The sequence below is a fragment of the Cervus canadensis genome, chromosome 17 (assembly GCF_019320065.1).
Source record: "Cervus canadensis isolate Bull #8, Minnesota chromosome 17, ASM1932006v1, whole genome shotgun sequence".
Classification (NCBI taxonomy): Eukaryota; Metazoa; Chordata; class Mammalia; order Artiodactyla; family Cervidae; genus Cervus; species Cervus canadensis.
In genome coordinates this window covers 36801793-36822986 of record NC_057402.1, presented here as the reverse complement: position 1 = coordinate 36822986, position 21194 = coordinate 36801793, and the positions used below count along the sequence as shown (strand labels likewise).

The window sequence follows — 21194 nt, the reverse complement described above, 5'->3', positions numbered from 1 at the left end:
TGTCATACAAAAAATAATATATCAAGTTGAAATTACATTTTTTTCCTAGAATTGGAACAGTATTCTGCCTGCAGCAACTTCAATACTGCTTAAACAAAGTAGAAAGGAAAGATTTAAATGTTTACTTTTATGTTTATATAAAAATATGACTATGAGAAGAGTGGTTAAATCTGGAGCTTTCAGAGCAGAAAAACTAAGCAAGTATTTCTTCGCCTCTTTAAAAATCAGGTTTAAAATTCCTTTTCTACCAAGTCTCCCTTTCCAGATTGGGGAAGGGACATAAAAATTTGAAGGATAAAAAGTTTATTTGAAGATAAAAAGTTTAGAGACATCATATAAGTAGTTCTATTAAAAACTAGAATTCAGCAATCCTATGTTATGTGTTTAAAAACAATACCCTAACACTGCCTCGGGTGAAACAAATTTTACAGAATGGCACATGCTCTCTCAACATTGTTTACTCAGAAGACTACAGAGGCATAACCTTAAACAGCAACTGTTACAACAGCTAAAACACAACACACATACCCAGGACAAACGCCAGGTTAGGAGTTAAATGTAATTCATCATAGGAAATAATGAATGTCTCTTTGAGAAGTAGATTAACCGAACTATATTTTCTAATTACTGAAAGTCTCTTGTGCATTAATATTGCTATATTTCATCCTGCTACTCATTTAAAAGGCCAAACTATTTCCTCTGTTTGCCAAATTGTTTTTAAGTCTCTTCTCTTTTTGGAAGAGGCCCCAAAATGCAAAGCACAACTGTGGCTCTTCTCTCAAACAGCCCTCAGCCTGTATTATGAAATTCTCAGACAGCTTTATGCCTAAACTGAGTTTCATATAAATACAGAACTTTATGCATACTCCTGATATGAAGCTGAAGGTATGTCTCAACCATCAGATAATGCTCCTACACTAGGACTAACTCATATTCTATCAGTATTTGAGATGGCATGATAATCATCACAACTACATGAATTGTCTATAATATGCCAGTAACCATACTCTATATACATTAGCTTACTTATCTATGACAGTAACTCTAAGGGGTGGAAATTTTTCTCATTTTATAGAACAGAAAGCACAGGCTCAGGGAGGCTTGATGAGTCATTCAAAGTTACACACACCTAGTAAAAGGTAGGCTTCTTAACCAAAGTCCTTTGATTTTATTAAGTTCAGTACTTCTACTACACCACAAATAATTCAATATTGTGACAGTACTATTAATAACTGAAGTTACTAGTTTATTAAAACTCCAGTAAACATATTTATCATGGAGAAAAATCACTAAAACGAGATGAACAGCTAACATAAGGTTATATGTAAAAAAAACTGTATCAATTTTAGCTAACATGAGTTTTTAGCCCATGTTACTAGATGTATCAGTTGATACCTTATTTCTGAGTTCTTCATCCTGAATTAGGACATAAACTACAGCCTTTGATTTATCTAATGACCAGTTAGTTGCACATCAACTGAAATGCCTCTAATACAAATGTTTTCCCACAAATGCACTGGCTACAAGGCCACCAAAAAGACAGACTGATGAAGAGGCAAGACTTGGAAACTATTTCTTGTTTGTTGATGTTTTTGATGTTTAGCTGATGTAACCTATACAGAAAACTAGCACTTTGGATAAAAACTTTCACCTGGCTTTCGATGAAGTCAATATCTGACTTCATATCTGACAAATATTTCAAAATTTCATGGAAAAGGTCTAGAAACGAAATCAGAAAACTCATTTAGAAGAAACCTCTGTAGGTTTCTCATATGAATAGATATTCTATGGCTCAGTAGATGGACTTGGTGCTTATTAGGCAGAGAATACATAGCTTGGGTTTTTTAGCCCAAGGTGTTTTAAAATCCTAAATTCATCCACAGATAGTAGTTCCTCCATATTCTTTTTACTGGCCCACCTTTCCCCCCAGAGAAGCCAATTAAATGTCATCTTCACAACCAGTGTAGTTACAATATGACCAAAGCAAGTGGTGATTTATACTTCTAGCATAGGTTTCATTGCGCTTGTGCACTTAAGTCAGTCATGTCTAACTCTTTGCGACTCTGGACCATGGCCCATCAGGCTCCTCTGTCCATGGGATTTTCTAGGCAAGAATGCTGCAGTAGGTTGCCATTTCCTTCTCCAGGGGATCCACTTGACCCAGGAATCAAACCTGCATCTCCCACACTGGCAGGCAGATTCTTAACCACTGATCCACCTGGAAAGCCTATATTGCTTCATTACGTTCCTTATTATTTTTGTTCAAAGTGTAAGTTTAGTAACCCAGTTTCTCAAATACAAAGTTAAAAGATTTTTTTTTTAAGGGACAGCAACTAACTATATTGTGATTTAGAATTCAAAAGTTTAAATGTAAACCAAAAAAGGTGAAATTTCAGCTCTTGGTCTTTAAATACTGTTTTTAAATGTAGGTTTTGATTACAAGGGATGCATAGAATCTGACAGAAGTTTTTCTTAAGAAAGTATTTTTACAATAAAATATAACTTTTAATACTTAACTATTTTGCACTTAAATGTTTAGCATTTAGGTAATTAGCTTCTATACTAAATGCACAGATTTTCTATAGCGGGAAGACTTTCTTCAAGGACACCTAGAATGACAGAAAGCAATCAAGTATATGTGTGTGTGTGCATATAGGCCCTGCCCCACAGCTTATGAGATTAGTTTCCCCAGCCAGAGATCGAACCTGTGCCCCCTGCAGCAGAAGTGCAGAGTACTAATCACTGGATGACCAGGGAATTTCTAGGTATACTATAAAATTACTCAGATGATTAAATTACACTGAAATATTTGGGTGTACAACTACTTATATATATAATTAGTATATTACAAAGCTTTGCATTTTTAGCAATCAAATAAAAAGTTTAAGTATAAAATTTTTAATCAGTAAGGTTTAACTGATCTAACGGCTAAATTATATATACCTATATAGAATTTTGCAAGAGTAAGGAAACTCTAAGGTTATCTATGCATTTGTTGTTGTTGTTCAGCCTCTAATTCATGTCCAACTCTTTGTGACCCCATGGGCTGCAGCATGCCAGGCTTCCTTGTCCTTTGCCATCTCCCAGAGTTTCCTCAAATTCATGTCCAATGAGTCGATGATGCCATCCAACCATTTCATCCTCTGTTGCCCCCTTCTCCTGCCCTCAATCTTTCCTAGCATCAGGTTCTTTTCCAGTGAGTCAGCTATTCACATCAGATGGCTGAAGTATTGAAGCTTCAGCTTCAGCATCGGTCCTTCCAATGAAAATTCAGGGCTGATTTCCTTTAGGATTCACTGATTTGATCTCCTTGCTGTCCAAGAGACTCTCAAGACTCTTCTCCAGCACCACAGTTCAATGCACAATATCTAATTCGGTGCACAACATCTATGCATAATCTTTTAATTTCATCGATTAAAAAAATAGAGGCCTGAAGAACCAAGATGGCAATAGAACCTGCCTTCAAAGTACTATTCTTTTCACTCACCAAGTTACCTCATTCCCAAAACTACTAAGAAGGTCACTGTTTGTGCATAGCCTTTCTTGATAATTATTTAACCTAAAATTATAAAGAGAGTTTCTATGCCAAGAAGCTAGTGAAAGCTACATAACTAGAGGAAAACAGTTTGGAGGCTCTTCAAAAAGCTAACCAAAGACTTATCATGTGGCCCAGCAATCCCAGGCCTAACTTTACCACCCAAAAGAATTTAAAGCAGGAACCTAACAGATAATTATATGTGAATGTTCAAAGCAGCATTATTCACAATAGCCAAAAGGTAAAAACAAAAACGACCAAAGTATCTACCAATAGATAAACAAATAAAATATTTATGGAATATTATTAAAATATTTTTTAGCCATAACAAGGAATGATATTCTGACATATGCTACAATAAGTATTAAACCTGAAGATATGCTAAAAGAAGTAAGACACTCACAAAAGGACAAATATTGTATATGATTCACTCTTAAAATATCCAGCATAGTGAACTCACAGAGACATAAAGCAGATTAAGGATTACCAGAGGCTGAAGTTGGAAAGAATGGAGAACTATTGCTTAATGGTTACAGAGTTTCTTTTTTGGGGTGATGAAAAATTTGGAGTATAAACAGAGGTTATGGTTGTACAATATTCTGAATATAATTGATGTCTGAATTATACACTTAAGTATGGTTGTAAATTTCATTAGATTTTTACCACAATAAAGTCATCAGAAAGTAATTTCCTTGACAGAATCCTTTATACAATTCTCCATCTTCAAAACACTTAATTCTAGAATCCTGTGTCTTAATAACTATCAAAATTCTTCAGGCCAGAATACTGGAGTGGGTAGCCTTTTCCTTCTCCAGGGGATCTTCCCAACCAGGGATCGAACCCAAGGTCTCCTGCATTGCAGGCAGATTCTTTACCAGCTGAGCCATCAGGGAAGCCCATAAATAGTTCCAACATATTAAAAAATAATAATATGGGAAACCAGGTGAAAGACTTATGGGAATTCTCTGTACTATTTTTGCCATTTTTCTATAAATCTAAAACTGTTCTGAAAAATAGCAACTTGAGTTCTCTATGAAATTCAGCCCAAATTACACAAAAACTCCTTGAACCACCATTTAAAGCTCTAAGAATCTGAGCAGAGCTAATAACATAGAAAAGGGAAGTGCTTATAAGAGAAGAGTAAATTTACTATTCATCCAACCTTACTAGAGACCATCTAAGTAACTTCACTCTAAGGAAATGGAAAACATTCCCCTGCCCCAAATACCATTTCCCAAATTCCTTCTCAGACTAACTTTAGTTAATATTAATATATAAATACATTAAACTAAATTACTAAAATGTTCTTTTATACAAGATTTTAGTACTCATATCTTTGGCTCTAAAATAAACATGAGGATTGAATTACATATGCTAAATGATCAACTATCATTGAATAAACATTTCCTTCCAGTAAAGTGTTTTATTTTCTCTGACATTAATGTACATGATTATCTTACCTCAAGCAATACATGAGGAAAAAAATTAGCTTTTATATGAAAGAGCCAAAAATACAGTTAGAATAAGAACAGAAATTTAGAACAGTTTTATTCAAATTGCCACACCAAGATGGCTACAACAAAGATTTGCTGTCTGCTCTTACTGATTTTCATGCCAGCTGTTACATTAGACTGATCATCTACAAGGCATGTCAGTTTATATCAGTGGAATCTTTTATAAAAGTTCTAATATACACCTAAAAAAATTCAATAGACTCTCCAAAACTTAAAAAGTTAATTTTATATATTAAATGGTAATGGATAAGAAAACTTGACTGACACTGGTCCTCTTGAAACAAATATTTAGAGAAAACAGTCTAATAAAAATTAGCTAAGAACATAAAGCAAAGACACAATTAGAACTCAAGGACACAATTACAACTAACTTTTAGCAAATAAGTTTTTAACTATTGCACAACCAAACTATTTATATATCCAAACCACAGTTTGTTAGTTCTACAACTTCTCCTTTGTCACTTTAAGCTTCACTGTAAGGGCTTTGATCATCCAGGCCATGTAATTACCTTTAAGGAGCATGTTTAGGGTGTTTTCTGTACTACAGGTCCATACAGCATTTCTCTTTGTCCTCTTGGGAACAGAACATCAATTGCTTTCAGCTAAATGCACTCACATATGAATATTTTAGTACAATTTAATGCTTCTATACCAACCCCAAAGGAATAGAGCATCAATTTGTGAACACCATTTTCTTAGAGTTAAAAGCCAAGCTGGATAATGCAGTATGAAAGGGGTTGTCAATCTTTAGCTTTTTAGCAAGTCAGAAAAGCAGTCCATAAATTCAGTCCCAGCTGTGTACAAATAACTCCCATAAAGTTTGTTCGTACACAGACTTTCAACAAGAGTGAATTTTCTTCAAAAGAACTCAGAAAAAATTTCTTGTCTTAGTAAATTCTCCCCAAAACTGCTTTATCTAGTAAGTATTCATCAAGTCTTAGAATTATAAATGAACCACCAATCTGTTAGTAAAATACCAAAATACAGACAAAGTAATCTACTTCCAACTAAGTGAAAAAAACACATTTCTCTGGCAGGACACAACAGAAACTCTTTAACGACTACAATATGCTTATACGTTTGAATGGTGAGGTAGGTAAAGTCATCAATGGGGCTTTTAAAAGGTAATCCAGAAAAAAAAAAGTTAAATGGGAATTACTACCAACTATGTCAAGGCTAAAAAGACCATATTTATTAAATTCTAGTCATAGCATAAATCTGACACTCTATCAAGCTCAACACATGTAAATTAATGCCCTAACAAAATCCAATGAAACTATCAGATAACAGTTAAAGAATTTAATACCTGTTCATGATTTCAAAACAACAACAACAACAAATCTAACAAACTAGATTTATAATACTAATTCACTATTATAAATAGTGTACTAATTCACAGTACTCATACTATATGCAAGGCACAGTTTTAAGTGTTTGACACAGACTAATGCATTAAACCTTCATTGTACCATATGAAGTACAGACTGTTACATTGCCATTACACAGCTGAAAAAACAGTAGTACAGAGAAGCTAAGTGATCTGTCCAAGGTCACACAGCAAGCAAGTGGTAACACTAAGAACTGAATTCAGCAACCTGGCTACAAAGTCTGGACTAACTGTTTTTAACCATGATATGACACTGTCTATTGTAGGAAACTGCTTTAGCAGCATTCCTAGTGGTGAAACACAAGAATTCTCTTGAAAATAAGAGACAGGGATGTTTATCAATCAACATTCCAAATATGGAGCTTGACAAATTAATTCTAAAACTGTGGGAAATGACAGAGAGTCAAGAATAGCTGAGACATGTCTAGCCTGGCTAATCTCTGACTTGGTTGATTCATTTATACATGCTCCTCTTGGAGTTTCTTGTTTTATGTGTTTTAAGTCATCCTGTTTCTCAGCTTACCCCCTTCTGTAGTTGAAATACCTTCTCCGGGTTACTTTCACAAGAAAGGGTACACAAATAATGCATTTTCAAAAAGTATCTGTATGCCTGAATATGTTGTTATTCCATGCATATCCTTGATAGTTTAGAGTGAAGGTCACTCAGTTGTGTCTCGCGCTTTGTGACCCCATGGACTGTAGAATCCATGGAGTGCTCCAGGCCAGAGTGCTGGAGTGGGTGGCCTTGCCTTTCTCCGGGGGATCTTCCCAGCCCAGGGATCGGACCCAGGTCTCATGCATTGCAGGCGGATTCTTTGCCAGCTGAGCCATAAGGGAAGTCCAAGAATACTGGAGTGGGTAGCCTATCCCTTCTCCAGCAGATTTTCCTGACCCAGGATTCAAACTGGGGTCTCCTGCATTACAGGCAGATTCTTTACCAACTGAGCTATCAGGGAAGCCCACTTGATAGTTTGGCTAGGTATAATATCTATGCTGAAATTAACTTTCATTCAGGATTTTTAAGGGACAGTAACACTGTCTTCAAAATTGTAATATTACAATTAAAAAGCCCTATGCTATTATGATTCCTAATAGTCTGTGATTTGCTTTTTTGTTTCTAAAAGCCTTTATAATAATTTTCCTCTGGAATTTTGCAATTTTACAATGCTAGACCTTGGAATGGGCCTTTTTTCATACATTGTGTTGGGTTGTCAGTAGGACCTTTTTAATCTGGAGGTTTTCTTTTGTTTGAATAAATTATCTTATATTTTTATTTTAAAATATTCTGATGCCATACATTTTAATAATTCCTTTTCCTGGAACTCATGGACACTGGTTTTTGGCTCTGTTGCATTGATCACTTAATTTTACCTACTTGTCTTTTGATTCTAACTTCCGGGATGGTCCCTTGACATCATGTTCCAAAACTTCTATTGAATTAAAAAAACTTTTTAGCACAACTTTCATTCCAGGAGATATCTATTTTTTCACTGTTTTTATATAGCATGATATTTTTATCATATGACTATAATACTGTATGCCTCCATTAAAATATTAAAGTATTTTAGATGTTCTCCTCTGCTAAAAAAAAAAAAAAGAATAGCTGAGACAATTCTGGAGAAGAATGGGGAAGATGGGTATTGCCCAAGTAGATAATTTTATTACAAAGCTCTCGGAGCAGTTTTGGTACAATGATAAACAATTGACAGACAAAACACAGAATCCAGAAAAGAGACTTCTGCATATATGTAAACTTGATATGTAAAAGGTCTGGGGCAGAAGAAAATACAAAATAAACGATTAACTACATGAGGAAAAATTAAATAGTTACTTCATACCAAACAAACAATTAAATCAAGTAGATTAACTGAGTGTGAAATGTGAAAAGCAAAACTTTAAGAAAACTTTTAAGAAAAAAAATACAGGTTAATATTGTTAAAACCCTCTCTTGGCAGAGATCCTTTTTAAAAGACCAAAAAACAGTGTATATCAAAAAGAAAAAAACGCTCAACCACATTACAATTAAAAGCTTCTGTTTATTAAAAGAAAAATGATTCAAAAAATGAAGAAGACAGTCATAACTGAGAGAAAATATATGTAACACACATAACCAACAAAAGATTAATATTCAGAATACATAAAAGAACTTCTAAAATTGTTAAAAAGATAGGCAATTCTACAGAAAAATAGGCAAAAAAGATATGAACAAGAAATTCAGAGGGGGGAAGAAAACATGAATGAAAGATTCCTCACTCGTAATCAGGGAAAAGCAAATTAAAAAGCACAATGAGATTTCATGCCTATCAGACTAGCAAAACATTTTAAAAATTGTAGTAAGATATACCTAACATAAAATTTACCATTTTAATCATTGGTAAGTGTTCTGTGGCATTAAGTATGTTTGCCTTGTTGTGTAATCACCCCCATTACCTATCTTTGGAACTATTCATCTACCTCTACAACCGCAAAAGATGTTAAAAAAAAAATTGAAAATACCAAAATACAGCAAGGATGAGAACAAAGGTAATAAATTTTATAAACTGTTGATAAGTATAAATAACCACTTTTGAAAACAGTATGTCAATATCTGGTAAAGCTAGACATTTACTATATGTAATTAAGCAATTTCACTCCTGGGCATACTTCTCTAGGGAAACACTAACATACAAGGAAACATTTTTTAAGAATTTTCACAGCAACATTACTTGTAATAGCAAGAAATTATAGACCACCTAAATAAACATCTATTAATGGAAAAATGGTGGAAATATGATACATTTATAATATGGAATGCCATACATTAATGAAACACAAATGAAAACTGCTACCTTCATTAAATGAATGAATCGCAAACAAAACTGACTAAAAACAGAATAAAGAAGACATACATTCAACAAAGTGGGTATAGAGGGAATAAACCTTTATAATAGGGCCTCCCTTGTGGCTCAGCTGGTAAAGAATCCGCCTGCAATGAGGAAGACTTGGGTTCGATCCCTGGGTTGGAAAGATCCCCTGGAGAAGGGACAGGCTATCCACTCCAATATTCTGGTCTGGAGAATTCCATGGACTGTGTAGTCCATGGGGTTGCAAAGAGTCAGACACGACTGAGCGACTTTCACTTCACTTCACTTCACCTCACCTTTATAATAAAGGTTACATATGACAACCCCACAGGTAACATCATACTCAACAATGAAAAGCTGAAAGTTTTCCTTCTAACATTAGGGACAAGACAAGGATGTACACTCTCATCACTCTCATTTGACATAGTACTAAAAGTCCACACCACAGCAATTAGGCAAGAAAAAGAAATAAATGGCATCCAAAGGCATTCCTTGGAATCGAAGAAGGAAAACTGTCTCTAATTCCAGGCAACATGGTATTATATAGAGAAAACCGAAAAGATACCACCAAAAAATTGTTAGTACTAATAAGTGGATTCAGTAAAGTTGCAAGATACAAAATCAATATACAGAAACATTGTGTTTTTATACACTAACAACAAACTATCAGAAAGGAAAATTAAGAAAACTACCCCATTTACAATTGTATCAAAAAGAATAAAATACCTGGGGATGTATTTAACATAAGGAGGTAAAAGACTTGTATATGGAAATCTATGACACTGATGAAAGAAAATGATGAAGATACAAATAAATGGAAAGATACTCTGTGCTCATGGATTAAAAGAATTAAAATTGTTAAAACATCCATACTACCCAAAGCGATGTACACATTCAATGCAATTCCTAACAAAACTCCAACAGCATTTTTCACAGAAATAAAGCAAACAATCCTAAAATGTATTTGGTATCAAAAAGACCTTGAATAATTAAGGTTATCTTGAAAGAATAAAAAACCTGGAGGCACCATATCAGAAATACATAATAGAATTTAAAGCTATATTACAAAGCTACAGTAATCAAAACAGTATGGTACTGACATAAAAATACAAGAGAATCAAGAAATATACCCATGCACACATGGTCAATTAATATATGACAAAGGAGCCAAGAATATACAATGTGCAAAGGACAATCTCCTTAATAAATGTTGCTTGGAGGACTGGACTTGTTGCTGTTGTTCAGTCACTAAGTTGTATCCAACTCTTTGCAACCCCATGGACTATAGCCTGCTAGACTCCTCAGTTCTCCACTATCTCCCAGAGTTTACTCAATTTCATGTCCATTGAGTCGGTGATGTCATCTAACTACCTCAACCTCTGTCGTCCCCTTCTCCTCCTGCCTTCAATCTTTCCCAACAGTAGGGACTTTTAAAGTATTGGATCTTGAGCTTCAGCATCAGTCTTTCCAACAAACATTCAGGGTTGATTTCCTTTAGGATTCACTGATTTGCTCTTCTTGCAGTCCAAGGAATTCTCAAGAGTCTTCTCCAGCACCACAGTTTGAAAGCATTATTTCTTTGGCGCTCAGACTTCTTTATGGTCCAACTCTCACATCCAGACATGACTACTGGAAAAACCATAGCTTTGACTATGCAGAGCTTTGTTGGCAAAGTGATGTCTCTGTTTTGTAACATGCTGTCTAGGTCTGTCATGGCTTTTCTTCAAAAAGCAAAAAGGAGTAAGGTTCTTTTAATTTCATGGCTGCAGTCCTCATCCACAGGGATTTTGGAGTCCAAGAAAATAAAATTTGTAACTGCTTCCACATTTTTTCCCCTTCTATTTGCCACAAAGTGATGGCACCAGATGCCATGATCTTTGTTGTCTGAATGTTGAGTTTCAAACCAGCCTTTCCACTCTTCTCTTTCACCCTCATCATGAGGCTCTTTAGTTCCTCTTCACTTTATGCCATTACAGAGGTATCATTTGCATATCTGAGGTTTTTTATATTTTCTCCAGCAATCTTGATTCCAGCCTGTGATTCATCCAGCCTGGTATTTCACATGATGTACTCTGCATAAAAGTTAAATAAACAGGGTGACAATATACAGCCTTGATGTATCCTTTCCCAATTTTTAACCAGTCCAGTTCTACCTGCTGCTTTTTGACCTGCATACAGGTTTCTCAGGAGATGGATAAGGATAAGGCAGTCTGGTACTCCCATCTCTTTAAGAATTTTCCACAGTTTGTTGTGATCCACATAGTCAATGAACTAACCCTAACCCTAACCTGGAGGGTTTCTGGAACTTCTTTACTTTTCTCCACGGTCCAATGAATGTTGGTAATTTGATCTCTGGTTCCTCTGCCTTTTCTAAACCCAGGTTGTACATCTGCAAGTTCTCAGTTCACAAGCTGCTGAAGCCTAGCTTAAAGGATTTTAAGCACAACCTTACTAGCAAATAAGAAGAAGGAAATGGCAACCCACTCCAGTATTCTTGCCTGGAAAATCCTATGGACAGAGAAGCCCAGTGGGCTACAGTCCCTGGGGTGGCAAAAAGTTGGACACAACTGAACACACACTTTTTTCTTTTTATTAGCATGTGAAATGAACACAATTGTATGACAGTTTGAACATTCTCTGGCATTGCCCTTCTTTGGGACTGGAATGAAAACTGACCTTTTCTAATCCTGTGCCCACTGCTGAGTTTTCCAAATTTGCTGACATATTGAGTATAGCACTTTTACAGCATCACCTTTTAGGATCTGAAATAGCTCAACTGGAATTCTATTACCTCCGCTAGCTTTGTTCATAGTGATACTTCCTAAGATCCACTTGACTTCACACTCCAGGATGTTTGGCCCTAGATCAGTGACCCACACCATCTTGGTTATCTGGGTCATTTAGCAACCATATTAATTTTTTTCTAGTTATCTTTGTTTTCATTCAGTTGTGCTCAAATATAACTGACTATATAAGTTTAAGTTGTACAGTATAATGATTTGACTTACATACATCATGAAATGATTATTGCAACAGTTTAGTGAACATCCATCATCTCATGTAGATAAATAATTAAATAGAAAAAAAAATTTTTTTAAATAATAAAAAGAGACCTACCATATGACGCAGTAATCCCATTATTGGGCATATATCCAGAGTAAACCAAAATTCAAGACACGTACTCCGATGTTCACTGCAGCACTATTTACAAAAGCCAGGACATGGTAGCAACCTAAATGTCCATCAACAGAGGAATGGATAAAGAAGATGTGGTACATATATATGGTGGAATGTTACTCAGCCATAAAAAGGAATGAAATTGGGTCATTTGTAGAAATGTGGATGAACTTAATGACTGTCACACACAGTGAAGTTGGAAAGAAAAAAAAGTATCATATAGTAACACATATATGTGGAATCTAGAAAAATACAGATGACCATATTTGCACAGCAGAAGTAGAGACACAGACGTGGAGAATAAATATATGGATATCACGTGGGAAAGTGGTGGTAGTGGGAGGGATTGGGAACTGAGATTGACATGTATACACTATTGAAAGTATGTTTAAAATAAATGACTAATGAGAAGCTACTACATAGCATGGGGAACTCTACTTGATGCTCTGTGGTTACCGAAACGGGAAGGAAATCCAAAAAAGAGGGGAATATGTGTATATGTATTGCTGATTCACTTTGCTGTCCAGTAGAAACTAATACAACATGTAATACTCTAACAAAAATTAATAATTAATTAATAAAATAACAATTTCAAATGAATAAACATTTTAAAAACTTCTCAAATGAATAAACATTTTAAAAATTTCTAAGTTTGTATGTCTAATACAATAAACATCACCACCTATGAACCAAATAAACAAAAGTTCTTTAAGGGCCCTCAACAAATTTTAAAGAGTCCCAAGACAAAAAAGTTGAGAACCACTGTACTACACACATAATGAAACAGGAAAATGTGAAAAATACAATCAAAGGATATCAACCCTTAAATAACCAAGAACTTGGAATTACTACACAAGGATTTAAAAACAGCTATTACAAGTATGGTCATGATGTTAAAGAAAGATACCTATAATGTTTGAACAGATAAGAAACCTCAGCAGAGAAATGAAACTATAAAAAGAACCAAATGAAAATCTAGAACTAAAAAATACAAAATAAGAAATTTCCTAGCTGGGTTTAATAGCATATTAGTAATTATAGAAGAGTCAGTAATCTTGAAGGTAAGTCAATGCAAATTATTCAGTCTGAAGAACAGAGGGAAAAAAAGATGAAAAGGAATCAACAAAACTTAAATAATCTACAGAAGAATATAAAAATATCTAAAATATGTGCAACTGGAGTCCTAGAATAAAAGTAGAGAAAAAAAAGGTGGCTCAGTGTCCTATAAATGTTAAGTCAATAGGCCAAACCTGGACTGCCACCTCTTTCTGTATATAAAGTTTCAATGCGATACAACTCATTAATTTATTTACAAGTCTACGGCTGCTCCTGCTCTACAACAAAAGAGTTAAGTGGTTATGATAGACACTCTATGGCCAATAAAACCAAAAATACTTGCTGTGTGATTTACAGATAGCTTGTTCTCCCTGATGTAGATCTTTTATGTCCTAACTGAATTTTTTGATCTAGTATTCCATCAATTATTGGGAGAAGGCATAGTACCAAAACCTCCAACTAGGATAATAAATTTGTTTATTCCTCACTTTAGTTGTCAGATTTTGCTTGATGTACTTTGAAATTCTGTTATTGGGCACTTACACATTCATGACTGTTCTGTCTTACTGATAAACTGATCCTTTCATCAATTTATGGCCCTCTTTATGTTTGGCAGTACTCACTGTCTTGAAGTTTGCTTTATCTGATATTAATAGACAATTCAGATTTCTTATGTTTACTATTAGTATTACATATCTTTTTCTGTCTAAATGTGTTTCTATAGGCAGCATACAGTTGAGTCTTGCTTTTTATACATCTAGCGATCTCTGCTTTTTGGCTGGAATATTGAGTTCATTTATACTTTTCTCTCACTGCTGTTAAGAATTTCTTTTTATCGGTATTGAAGTGGATATACCTTGTTTATGGGTTTTGAATACAATTATATCAACCATAAACACAGATGAAACAACTTTGCTTGTCTGCCAGAAAATAATTCTTGATCATGAGATTTCAGGTCTTCATTTTGTTTTCACTTAAAGTAATAAAAGGTGCTTGCTGATCATTAACTAGAGACAGCTATAAAGTCAGTGAATCTGGAAACTAACATTTATGACACACAGAGGGCCAAGAGGCACAGGAAAATATGCTCAACATCATTAATTATTAGGGAAATGCACATTGAAACTACAATGAGGTATCACCTCACACCAGTCAGAATGGCCGTCATTAAAAATTCTACAACAATAAATGGTGGAGAGGGTATTAAAAAAAGGGAACCCTCCTATGCTACTGATGGGAATATAAATTGGTACAGCCACTGTACATTCTTTAAAAAACTAAAACTAGATCTACCACATGATCCAGCGAGCCCACTCCTGAGCATATATCTGGAGGAAACCAATATTCTAAAAGATACAGGCATCCCAATGTTCACTGCAGCACTATTTACAATAGTCAAGACATGGGAGCAACCTAATGTCCAACAACAGAGAAGTGTATAAAGAAGATGTGGTACATATAAGGAATGGAATATAGCATACATGCTCAGTCATGTCCAACACTCTTGCAACCCCACAGATTGTAGCCCGCCAGGCCTCTATCCGTGGAATTTTCCAGGCAAGAATACTGCAGTGGGTTGGCATTTTCTACTCAAGGGAATCTTCCCAATCCAAGGATTGGACCCGTGTCTCCTGCATCTCTCACTGACCCACCTGGGAAGCCCTACAATGGAATATTACTCAGCCATTAAAAGGGATGAAATAATGCCATTTGCAGCAACATGAATAGATTATCATACTAAGCAAAGTAAGTCAGAAAGAGAAAGACAATTATCATGTGATATTTCTTATATGTGGAATCTGAAAAATCAAATGAATGAATATCTATGAACAGAAATGGACTCACAGACATAGAGAACAGACGTGTGGTGCCAAGGGGCAAGGGGTGAGGGAAGGAAAGATTGAGAGCCTGAGGTTAGCAGATGCAAACTATCATGTATATAGGATGGATAAACAACAAAGTCCTGTTCTATAGCACAGGAAACTATATTCAATATCCTGTGATAAACTATGACGGAAAAGAATATGAAAAAGTAAAGTAAGGCAGACAGAGAAAGACAAATATCATAGGATATTACTTACATTCAGAATCTAAAAAAAAAAAAAAAGTACTTATTTACAAAACAAAAACAGACTCATGGACTTAGAGAGCAAACTTATTGTTACCAGGGGGAGACGGTGGTAGGGAGGGACAGATTAGAAGTGACATATACACACTGATATATTTAAAACAGATTACCCAGGGTTCTACTGTATAGCACAGGGAACTCTGCTCAATACTCTGTAATAACCTTAATAAGAAAAGACTTTGAAAAAAGAAAATAAAGGTTTCAGTAGGGAATGCAGCAGAGAGATCTGATGTTGGTTAAATTATGCACTCTTTCTAATTAATTGGCTCTCTCTCCAAAGCAAATGTACTAAAAATAAAATGAATTATTTTTTGAAAAAAAAGATATTTTCTTTTAATCATTCTTTAAGCAATCTGACTGTTACATGCCCTGTAGTTTTCCTCCTGTTTCCTATTCTTGGTATTTGTTGAGCATCTGAGATCTGGGTTTTTCTGCTCCAAGTACACACATAATAGACCTCCTATAAAGTTGTCCCACCGTTCACCAAAGCTTTGTCCGTTTTTCCCTGTGTTTTCAAAATTTTCTGTTTCATTTGGGACATATTTCTGCTGCCATATTTTTAAGTTTTCTTGCAGTATCTAATGGCAGGATAAACATTCTCTTCAGGTTCACAAGGTATATTCACCACAATACAGCATTTGTTAGGCCATAAAATAAGACTCAATGAATTTTAATACTGAGAAATTTATATCGTTAACATTTACATTTAAAAAAACAAAACACAAAATTAATGAAGTAAAGTTCAATCTTAAGTGCAAGGTAAATCCAAAGTAATCAGAAGGAAGGAAATTAAGAGCAAAAATCAATAAAAAGAAAGCAATGAGAAAAATTAACAAAGTTAAGAATTGGTTCATTTTTGGTGTAGCTGCTCTGGAAAACAGTTCCTCAAAAGGTTAAACATAAAGTTATCATATGAACCAGCAATTCTACTCCCGTGTATATATCCAAGAGAAATGAAAGCATATGTCCACACAAGAAAAATGAAAGCATATGTCCACACAAAAACCTGTATATGAATGTTCCTATCTGGATTATTCATAACAGCCAAAAAGTAAACAGCCCAAATTTCCATCAGATGATGAGTGGATACATAAAATGTGATATATCCATATAATAGAATACTATATGGCAATAAAAAGAAATATTAAACATGAATAAATGAAAATATTATGCTATATATTTTTTAAAAGTCATAAAAGACCATATATTCTATGATTCCCCTTACATAAAATGTCCAGAATAGGTAAATCTATATAGGCAGAAAGAGCTTCCCTGGTGGCTCAGACGGGTAAAGAATCTGCCTGCAATGCAGGAGACCTAGGTTCTATCCCTGGGTTGGGCAGATCCCCTGGAGAAGGAAATGGCAACCCACTCCAGTATTCTTGCCTGGGAAATCCCATGAAGAGAGGAGCCTGGTGGGCTACAGTCCATGTAGTCACAAAGAGTCAAACACAACTGAGTGACTAACATTTTCACTTTCACAAAGACAGAAAGCAGACTGGTAGCTGCCTAGACTGGGGAGCTGGAAAGAAAACAGGTGTGCGGTTTCTTTCGGAGGTGACGAAAATGTACTAAAACTGACAGGCGACGTTTATACAATTCTTTAAATAAACTAAAAGTCACTAAATTAAATAGTTAATTAGATAAACTGTATGGTAAATGAATTGTATCTCAATAAACTTGTTATTTTAGAGAGCTGAATCATTAGAAATGTTTCTTTAATATTATAAATTCCTCACTGGACTGACGTAGGAAAGGGAAACAAAAAAAACAGAGGACACAAACCGCAAAATTTAGGTGGAGCTATCACACCAGATTTTACAAACAACAAATGGAAAATGGGGCAAGATTATAAACAATTTTATCCAATATATTTGATAACTCTATCCAATATATTTAATAACTTAAGAGAACTAAACGAATTCCTTCAAATACATCACTTAGCAAAACAGACTCAAAATAAAATAGAAAATCTGAATAGTTCTAATTCTATTGAAGTAACTGAGTTATCTGTCAAATGCTCCAACTAAGAAAACTTAAAGTTCAGATGGCTTCAATGGTGAGTTCTATCAAACATTTAAGAAAGACACAAACACAAACCAATCTTACACAAACTCATTCAGAAAATATACCAGGAGAGGGTATTTTTCAACTCATTTCATGAAGGCAGCATAATGCCAATACCAAAATTAAACAAAGATATTGGGGATGGGGAGAAAATTATAGATTATCTTGATAAAGACAGATCCCAAACTCCTTAACAAAGCATCAGTCAATGAAAGCCAGCAATATATTAAAAGGGTACTATATCATGATCAAGTAGGATTTATCACAGCAACTCAAGGTGGTTTAACATTTAAAAATAAAGCAATGTATTATTATGAATACATAATAATACATTGCCTACATTGTGTATCTGCCTACATATACATACCTACCTACACACACTCCCTAACTTTTTTCCCTGAGGTATCCTGAGAATAGCAATATCCAAACAGCAACAGGCACAATTAATATTGAGATGTCAGCTTCATACTATTCTTTCACTAAAAGGAACCAGGACTCCCTGGAGAAAAGACTGATACCAGGGCTGGGATAGGAAAACTACAAAAAGCCTAGAACATCTTATTCTATCAGTAAGTAAGGCCCCAAAGAATGATGGGAACATATTAAGACACAGAAGCCCCCAGAAGGGCTTCTCACTGGCCAAATGCGGAACAATTTGTACATCAACAAAAATTATAACAACAGATTTTCACCCACTGAACATAATAGGGACAATAAGTCCTATTATAAACAAATATTCAATGTTCGCTTAAGAAAATAAATGTAAATGAATAAACTGAAAGTCTGAGGAGAACTGGAATATTCACATCATTTCAAAGTACCTCCTTATAAAACATTTATTAATTACAAAGGGAAAAACAGCTTTACAGTGGAGAAGTTTGACAAATATCACCTTAATCAAACAGTCAAAGTGAAAATCTAATAAGACACAATGAAATTGTATACCACTTGATAGGATGAAATATCATTTTTGTGATATTCCTGTCAAAGACGCATATATAATCTAAATTGAACGGTGAGGAGACAATAGACAAACCCAAAATAAGGGACATTCTACTTTACAAAATAGCTGTCCTATAATTTTCAAAAATGTCAAGGTCATGAAAGTCAAAATAAGACAGGAACTCTTTGAGATGGAAGGACACATGACAACCATATGCAACATTTGATTACAAATTACAATCCTTTGCTATAACATATAGCACATTATTGGGACAACTGGCAAAACCTGAAAAGGGTCTGATGTTCACATGGTATTAATGTACTGGTGCCAATGTCCTGATTTTAAAAGTTGTATTGTGGTTTTATAGGAGAATGTCCTACATATTTGGAAATGATGGAGAATCATCTCAACAACTTACTCTCAAACAGTCCACAAAAATAAAGGTTTTTACTTTGTACTTGATTCGTTTTCTGTAAACTTGAAATCAGCTCAAAAAAGATTTACAGTCTTAAAAGAAAAATATACACATACACACACAAAAATATACACAGACACATACACACACACACACACTGACACACACACGCTGAAGTCTAACAGTTAATGAGCCAGAATCTCCAGGGAATACAAGATTCATGTTAAAGTGAAGACTTTAATATGTTTTAAATTCCTTAAGAAAAATTTTCAGTAATCCTACAGTCATGAGAGCAATGTTGAAGAAAGCTGACTGTATGACATTTACCTACAATACAAGTAAGGATGCCACTGGTAGTTCCCTGTCATTCTGCCATGCTACTTAATAACAGTGTATTGTTCCTGAAAAGTCAATGTAAACAAAAGCCTGTCTCCCACCATACTTTGCTGTAGAAGTATGATTAGACTGATTAGAAAGGTTGTGGGCTTCATCTTTGGTAAATAAATTCAAATAAAGCTGTTTATTCATGTAAACTATGACAAACAAGATTTTCACCAAAAAAATACCTATTTGCCATTCCTCATTAAATGTCAGGGAAGGTTTGAATTTACCTGCTCAATAAATGTTCTCACAGCCTGACAAATGTGGTATCACAAGCAAATAGGTTACATGGTTTTTCTGACTTTGTTTACAGTTTTAGTACATATTTTAGATTCTGAGATCTTATCTGAGTTCAAATAAGCTGAATAACACAAAAAGTATTAACAAACATCGATAATTAGATCTTATAAAAATAAAAATTTCTGCTCTTCAAAAAATGAATAAAGAAGCAATAAAAAGACAAAGAACCCAATTTTAAAATGGGGTTGAGCGCTCGCTTCGGCAGCACATATACTAAAATTGGAACAATACAGAGATTAGCATGGCCCCTGTGCAACGATGACACGCAAATTTGTGAAGCGTTCCATATTTTTATATTACTCAGCCATTAAAAAGAATTCATTTGAATCAGTTCTAGTGAGATGGATGAAACTGGAGCCCATTATACAGAGTGAAGTAAGCCAGAAAGATAAAGACCATTACAGTATACTAACACATATATATGGAATTTAGAAAGATGGTAATGATAACCCTATATGCAAAACAGAAAAAGAGACACAGATGTACAGAACAGACTTTTGGACTCTGTGGGAGAAGGCGAGGGTGGGATGTTTCGAGAGATCAACATCGAAACATGTATATTATCTAGGATGAAACAGATCACCAGCCCAGGTGGGATGCATGAGACAAGTGCTCGGGCCTGGTGCACTGGGATGACCCAGAGGGATCGGGTAGAGAGGGAGGTGGGAGGGGGGATCGGGATGGGGAATACATGTAAATCCATGGTTGATTCATGTCAATGTATGACAAAAACCACTACAATATTGTAAAGTAATTAGCCTCTAACTAATAAAAATAAATGAAAAAGAAAAAGAAAAAAGAAAATAAAATGGGGTTGAACTCTCTTCAAAACAAACTTCAAAGACAAGACTTAAATTTTTTTTATTATTTTGAAATTTTAAATGAACATCTGATGAGACATGAGATTTTTTAATGGATATGACTTAATACCTTGTTTTGAAATACATTAAAAGTACATTTTGAAATATATTTAAAAACTCATTTTCCTCCACACAATAAAGATTTAAGCTGGCTAAGAATTCTACCCACTGAAAACTTGTATCATCTTAGAAACATGAACAATCATTTGATATTGTTAGTAATTCAACTTTGAAACCAATATATTCCTAAGTTTTGAATAGCTTTAATTGAAGAATAATCTAATATGGATCAGAATGGAATCAGAATTCCTGAATTTATAGAATTTACTGAATTTCATGCAACTAGACATAACACAGAAATAAACGAGGTGTTCGGGAAGATGTGAGACTACAGCTGTCATTCACAGCTCCTGATTTTGAGAGTCTGTGTTCATTAATATAGATTCATCAGTTTCATGGATAGATTTTATAATACATAGGCATTATAGTAAATAAATGCTAAGATGAACATCTAAAATCTATATAATAAAATGATGCTTCTCTCAATTTCATATTTAGTGTTCTGACATAAATTTGACAAAGTATTCT

General features: G+C 34.5%; 1 protein-coding gene and 1 non-coding gene across 2 annotated transcripts in view; one reads left to right on the top strand and one right to left on the bottom strand.

Moving 5' to 3' along the window:
* Window positions 1-21194, bottom strand: part of ETFA (electron transfer flavoprotein subunit alpha) — a 70719-nt gene that overhangs the window by 25501 nt on the left and 24024 nt on the right. The window lies entirely within an intron of this gene.
* LOC122419828 lies at window positions 19936-20039 on the top strand. Its single transcript, XR_006263048.1, has one exon. It is a non-coding gene; the product is annotated as a U6 spliceosomal RNA (small nuclear RNA).